This window comes from Narcine bancroftii, chromosome 3 (assembly GCF_036971445.1).
Source record: "Narcine bancroftii isolate sNarBan1 chromosome 3, sNarBan1.hap1, whole genome shotgun sequence".
NCBI lineage: Eukaryota > Metazoa > Chordata > Chondrichthyes > Torpediniformes > Narcinidae > Narcine > Narcine bancroftii.
This window is the reverse complement of record NC_091471.1, coordinates 152,164,683-152,171,262: the sequence shown is the minus strand read 5'-3', so window position 1 is coordinate 152,171,262 and position 6,580 is coordinate 152,164,683. Positions and strand designations below refer to the sequence as shown.

Genomic DNA, 6,580 nt, shown 5'->3' with positions numbered 1-6,580 from the left:
CTGCTTCTGATGACTGGGATGTGCTGCTGTCAATGAGCAAGTTTCCACCATGGCAGCAGTTAATATCATCGTGGTTCTCAATGCCATTGTGTACATAGGACATCCTGCTCTACGATTAGAAGCCCTGGACCCCTCTGTAGCCAATGCTCAGAAAGATGGATGCAGATTGCTGCTGTCAGTGGTCTGCACTTGATATTTCCATATTGCTTTGTCTTGCTCCAAGTCAAAGAGGGGAAAGGGTCTAAGCCAGGGGTGTCAAACTCAAATTCACAGAGGGCCAAAATTAAAAACTTGGACTAAGTCGTGGGCCAAACTAAATATTTATTGAAAAATTTCAACAACATCTGCATGTTTTCTCTTCTTTCAACATATATAATGTTAAACTTTTTCTTATTAAAATAAATGTTTAATAATAGTTGTGGTTAAACTCTTTCCAGAAGAAGCATTAACAAATAAGAAATAAAATATTCAATAAATAATATTTCTCTATAGCCTTTAAGCTCCTTTTAAATGTATTTTTTTTTCCCACAAGCCAACAAGTCAAAAAAATAACAACTTGCTTCAATGACAAACAGGTTTGTCTTTTAAAATGACAGGTCTCCCACCTGTCTTGAAAGGTCCTGTTTTCTGTCTTTCGTTTGGCCATTTTTCGTAAGGGGTTTATTACATGTGAGTTGGGCGACAGGTCACAGATGCTAATGAAAGTAAAGAGAGGAGGTGGGGGCGATTAGCGGGTTGACAGGCCGGCACCAATGCATTTGCAAAGCATTCTGGGATTTGTAGTATTAGCTGTGCATGCACTATACTGGCGCGGCGGCCAGCTCTAATACATATTTGATATGATCTTGCGGGCCAAATATAATTATATCACGGGCCAAATTTGGCCCACGGGCCTGAGTTTGACATGTGTGGTTTAAATGTTCCATCAATATCCATTCAGTTCTATCGTAGATATGGCTATTTTCTTTTGACTACAATTGCCACATATTTTCTGTTGATTAAAATGTAGCAACTACTACCCATTAAAAAAAAAATAAAAGCCACTTAGAGGGTAAGAGGGGGAAAATAAATTCATGACAAAGTCCATATGCGCTTTAAACTGTTTATTAGTGAACACAAAAGGACTCAGAATGTGGTAACTTCCATGAACTTGGTAATGATTTTCTTTTCTTTGGCTTGGCTTCGCGGACGAAGATTTATGGAGGGGTAATGTCCACGTCAGCTGCAGGCTCGTTTGTGCTGACAAGTCCGATGAGGGACAGGCAGACACGGTTGCAGTGGTTGCAAGGGAAAATTGGTTGGTTGGGGTTGGGTGTTGGGATTTTCCTTCTTTGTCTTTTGTCAGTGAGGTGGGCTCTGCGGTCTTCTTCAAAGTAGGTTGCTGCCCGCCGAACTGTGCTTGCTAATGGTCAACTGAAAATATCAGAGCCCAAATCACTCACCATCTCTATCCTGCCATTAGTCAATACGGGGTAATGACTCTCTAAGCCCTCTAAACCCCCCCTTGCATGTACCAATACTGAAGTGTGCACCAGCAAAGCAGCACAACCTCCCGACCCCGCAACACCGCTGATGCCCACGACTACCATCAACCACAATAAACTGCACAATCAGGTGAATTCTGGCTCCTACAGAGGGGATGCCAGTGTTGGTTCCCTGCAGGCTCCAAAAAGGATGTTGCTGAGAGGCGTTTTAGAAAATAGTTCAGATATCTTCAGTGGCAAAAGCTAATGAGCCTGAAGGGTACACACTGACATAATTTCCAGCAGTCAATCCTGACACTTTCAACCCTCCTTTATTTGCCCCTGGGATCAACATTTTTAAATTTGTAATTTAAGTGCATATTCCAGACTTCATTCAAGGTTATTTTCATACATTTTAGTTTGACCATGTTGAAATTACAGCACTTTTTATACATAGTTCACCTAATTTAGGGGACCCTATTGTTTGGGATGTGTGACTTCACAGGTACTCATGTTTGTTTAATACTTCTTCAATACAGGTATAAGAGAGCTAGGCTTAGTTCTAAGCTATTGTTCACCTTTGGAGTCTGTAGTTGCCATTTTTCAACATGAGGACCAGATTTGTGCCAATGAAAGTCAAAGAAGTCATGATGAGGCCGAAAGCAAGAATAAAATAGTAAGAGACATTAACCATAGTTTAGAATTATCAAAATCAACTGTTTATGCTTTATCTTCTTAATGTTCTACTGGTGAGCTCCGTAATCACAAAGGGACTGGTAGGACAAGGAAGACCTCTACTGGTGATGACAGAAGGATTCTCATCATAATGAGAACACATGTCCAACAAATCAGAAACTCTCTTCAGGAGGCAGGTGTGGATGTGTCCATGATGACTGTCCACGGAAGATTCCATGAACAGAAATACAGAGGGTACACTGCAATATGCAAACCACTAGTTAACCACAGAAACCGAACCGCCAGATTACAGTTTGCCAAAAAGCATTAAAAAAAAAAAAAAATCCTGCAGAAATCTGGAGAAAGTTGTTGTGGACAGATGAGACTCATATTATCCTGTAACTGAGTGATGGCAAGAGCAAAGTTTAGAGGTTAAAAGGAACTGCCCATGATCCAAAGCATAACACCCCTACCACTATATTTCACAGATGAGGTGGTATGGCCTGGGCATGTCTGGCTGGCACAGGTACTGGTGTACTTATCTTTGATAATGTAACTGCTGATGGCAGTAGAAAAATGAATTCTGAGATGTATAAAAAAAATCTCTGCTCAAGTTCAAGCAAACTCATTAGACAGAGCTTCATCCTACAGCAAGATATACTACTAAAGCAACAAAGGAGTTTTTCAAAGCCATGCCAGTCATCCGATCTAAATCTAATTGAGCATGCCTTCCATTTGCTGAAGAGAAAATTCAAGGGGACAAGCCCCTGAAACAAGCAGGAGCTAAAGTTGACTGCAGTAGAGGCTTGATAGAGCATCAGCAGAGAAGATGCACAGCGCCTGGTGATGTCTATGAATCATAGACTGCAAGCAGTCATTGCATGCAAGGGATAAACAACAAAGAAGTAAACATGACCACCTTAATATACATACCATTGCCCTGTTCCAAATATTATGCTGTTCTGAAATAAGGGGAGATGTATAAAAAGTGCTGTAATTTCACATGGTCAAACTAAAATGTATGCAAATTACCTAGAATAAAATCTGGAATGTGCACTTTAATGATCTGTGAATTCTTTGATTACAAATTTAAATATATGGAGCACGGGGGCAAATAAAGGAAAAAAAAAGTTTTTTTTAATGTCCCAAACAAGTCTTCTGTAAGAAAGACTTGATAATGTCAATCTGAATACTGCCCTGATTTTTTTTTTTAATTCATCTTCCAAAAAACTTGCTTACCTTGCTTTTGGACCATTTTCTTTAATGTCAGGTATCTTTTGAATGTTTTAATGGATTTTTGCTTAGGATTTTGGAAAGGCTAGGGGGACATAAGTGTTGCATTTATTTTTGAATACAAATTATAATAAAATTGTACTGAAATTATATAACTGTACTTATTCTTAAATTTGCATGTACCCTCTGCTCATAAATATTACCTTCCAGCCTAACAATGGCATAACTAATTGATCAAACTTGATAATTTTGTATGTGCAACAAATATGTAAATAAAAGTGAAGTGAACAAGAATATAAACTGAAATATGAGATGTTAAGTGACTTATTTTGCACATTGTGGACCTGAGTTTGTGTCCATATTCATCTGAAGTAGTCTGGCTAGTTCCTAGAAGAAACCATTTTGTGATTTAAAGCTGCATCGAGAAAATGTTGGCATGGCTAATCTGCTGCACACTGCTGGCTTGTTTGTCATTTTTGGCCTGTGAAGCCATTAGTTGAAAACTGCCTGGGCATTTCAAGATTCTACCAGTAACACTAATTTGTGTAGTCAGATTCTCAGAACTGTCAGACAAAATAGGGAGAGAAATTTGTTACTGAATCTATTTTGAAATAAATTGCATAATTACAAAACATTCAGATAGGTTGCTTTCTTCATTCTTATTTTCCCAGGATTATTCTTGTCTAAAGGATAAGTGGAGAGGATATAATTAAGACAAATGGCTTGAAGGAATTTTCAAGCTGATACGATACAAGGACTGAATTAACAGGCACAGTTATAATACCATGCTGCTTCACTTACTGTGGGTCACAGTAATTCCTTCCACTGTGATGACATTAACTAACATTGTTTAAGCAAAATATACTCAACTGATTAATTGAAATAGACAGGCGAAGATGGGAGGGTAATTGCATTTGCAGTTATTTATAAAATGCCACATGAATTCTAGGCCTAGGCAGATGGGTAATTAAATGTAGAACTGCTAACATTGTGGCCAAGATGCAACGTTTCTGTCATTGTGAACAGGCCGATGGCAATCGCTCTCTGGCTAGTCGTTGGATGGTGTGAAGTAGTTGTATTTAGACAAACATGGAAACATATCTCCACAGAAAATTGTCAAGTCATTTTTAATCTAACTTGTGTTCCAATGACATGATGTATCCTAATTACTCCCTCAGCCTCATTGACAATGAAAATACCAATATATCTGGAGTATTATTAATCCTTCAGGTATTAATTGGTGTTGGACTTCATGACTCTAACATTTTTCTTTCTTTGTTTTACCTTGAATCTGATTTGACAATGAGTTCATTCTTTGGAATGTACACTGATTGTTTGTTGCCTTGATAATTTTACAGTTGTTCAACTGTTTGGCTAAAGGACTAGACATTGAGTGTTAAATGTTTTTCTTAATGCAGCCACTATTAATAAGTTGAGTCTGCATGTATTGTCCATCACTTATAGTTTTTAGGCTGCAGGTATGCAACGGCACAATCAAGGAATTTTGCCGCTATGCAGGCAGTCTAAATTGGAATGTGCAGGAATTTTGAGTCAATGATTTATCATGCAAGACCCCTACAACTTTATGGAGGAAGCCTGTGGTGTAACTCATACCAGAAAAATTAATTGACAGTCATCACTCTACTGCATGTCCAACCACTGGGACTCGGGTACTTGGTGTCTAAAAAGGCGCCCAGTGCAAATGACTACACAGACAGTAATTATGTTAATTTTTTCCCTCTTCCCCCAACATTTTAGTCTAAAAACCATCACTAATTTCCACTGTGCAACATGGTAGAGTTGTTGATGGGGTGATAATCTAATGACCTGCTATGTTCTCTATGGTGTTGACCTTGTTGAGTGTTGTGGGACCTGCACTCTTATAAACAAGTGGAGAGTGTTCCATTATTCTCCCAATTCAAGCCTTGCAGATGATAGACAGGATTTAGTGAGTTGGGAGGCAAGTTACTTGCTACAGGATTCCTAGTCTCCGTCTTGCTCTTGTACCCACATTGTGCCTGTGACTAATCCAGTGCAGGTTCTGGTCAATAGTAGTCCCTAGGATGTTGCTAGTGGGAAATTCAGGGTGTAGCCCCTGGATTTTTTTCTTTGGATATCATCATTACTTGGTGCTTTTCTGGTGCAAATATTATTTGCCATCTTTTATCCAAGAACTGGATATTGTCCAGTTCCTGCTGCATTTGGTTGAGGAGTTGCAAATAGAAACATAGAAAGATAGGAGCAGGAGTAGGTCATTCGACCCTTCGAGCCTGCTCTGCTATTCAACGAGATCATGGCTGATCTTAAAGTTCAGTACCCCGTCCCCGCCATAAATGGTGCTGAACACTGTGCAATCATCAAGTTCAAATTCATTGCCAGAGTATATACATGACATCACATACAAATCTGAGATTCTTTTACCTGTGGCACTGGCACAATTTTTACTTGGCAGTAATGTGAACTCGACTCCAGGAAAAGATACTTGAACAAAAGAAAAAACTGTAAACCAAGAAGGAAATGTTAACAAACTAACTACAAATGCTGAAAAAAAAATTCAGCAGTAAATAATGTGCTGTGGCGGCGCACATCCTCATGGCGAACAGGCTCCACTTGTATCGCCATGTGGCGGGGCAGCCATGGGGAAATGGCATCTTCAGAGGATTCTCTCTGACTCCAGCCTCCCTTCCAGCGCCCACCCTGGGCAGTGATTATGATGTCACAATGCACCAGGTGACTGAGCTCATGTGGCCCTTAAAGGGGCGTGCTGAATTGGAATAAAAAGAGTCGTTAACGATCCTCAACGTGGTGGCCGTGTTTCTTCCACTACTCACACCACCACAGTGCAAAGCAAGAGTCCTTAGATGCATCTTTGATTATTGTTTAGGAGCCTGGAGAATGGATGGTAACTGTTCCTGAACCTGGTGGCGTGAGTCCTGTGGCACCTACACCTTTCCTGATGGCAGCAGTGAGAACAGAGTGTGTGCTGAATGGTGTGGATCCTTGATGCTCTGTGTTCAATGTTAATTTTCTCAATTTTATGCAAGTTTTGCCTGTGATGTACTGGGTTGTATCCACTACTTTTTGCATTTTTGCAGGGATTTCCACATCCATGTGTATTGGTGCCCCCATTCAAGGCCATGATGCACCTGGTCAGCCCACTTTCTATTACACATTTGTAGAGGTTTCCCGTGGTTCCTGATGTCATTCTG

At 39.9% G+C, this 6,580-nt stretch overlaps 1 long non-coding RNA gene across 1 annotated transcript; it reads right to left on the bottom strand.

Annotated features, from left to right (window-relative positions):
• Positions 1–3,949: 3,949 nt before the first annotated feature.
• On the bottom strand, positions 3,950–6,027 carry LOC138756266 (uncharacterized). Its single transcript, XR_011352928.1, has 2 exons — positions 5,793–6,027; positions 3,950–4,054 (listed from the first exon to the last, which is right to left on the bottom strand). It is a non-coding gene; the product is annotated as an uncharacterized lncRNA (long non-coding RNA).
• Between the last annotated feature and the right edge of the window lie 553 nt (positions 6,028–6,580).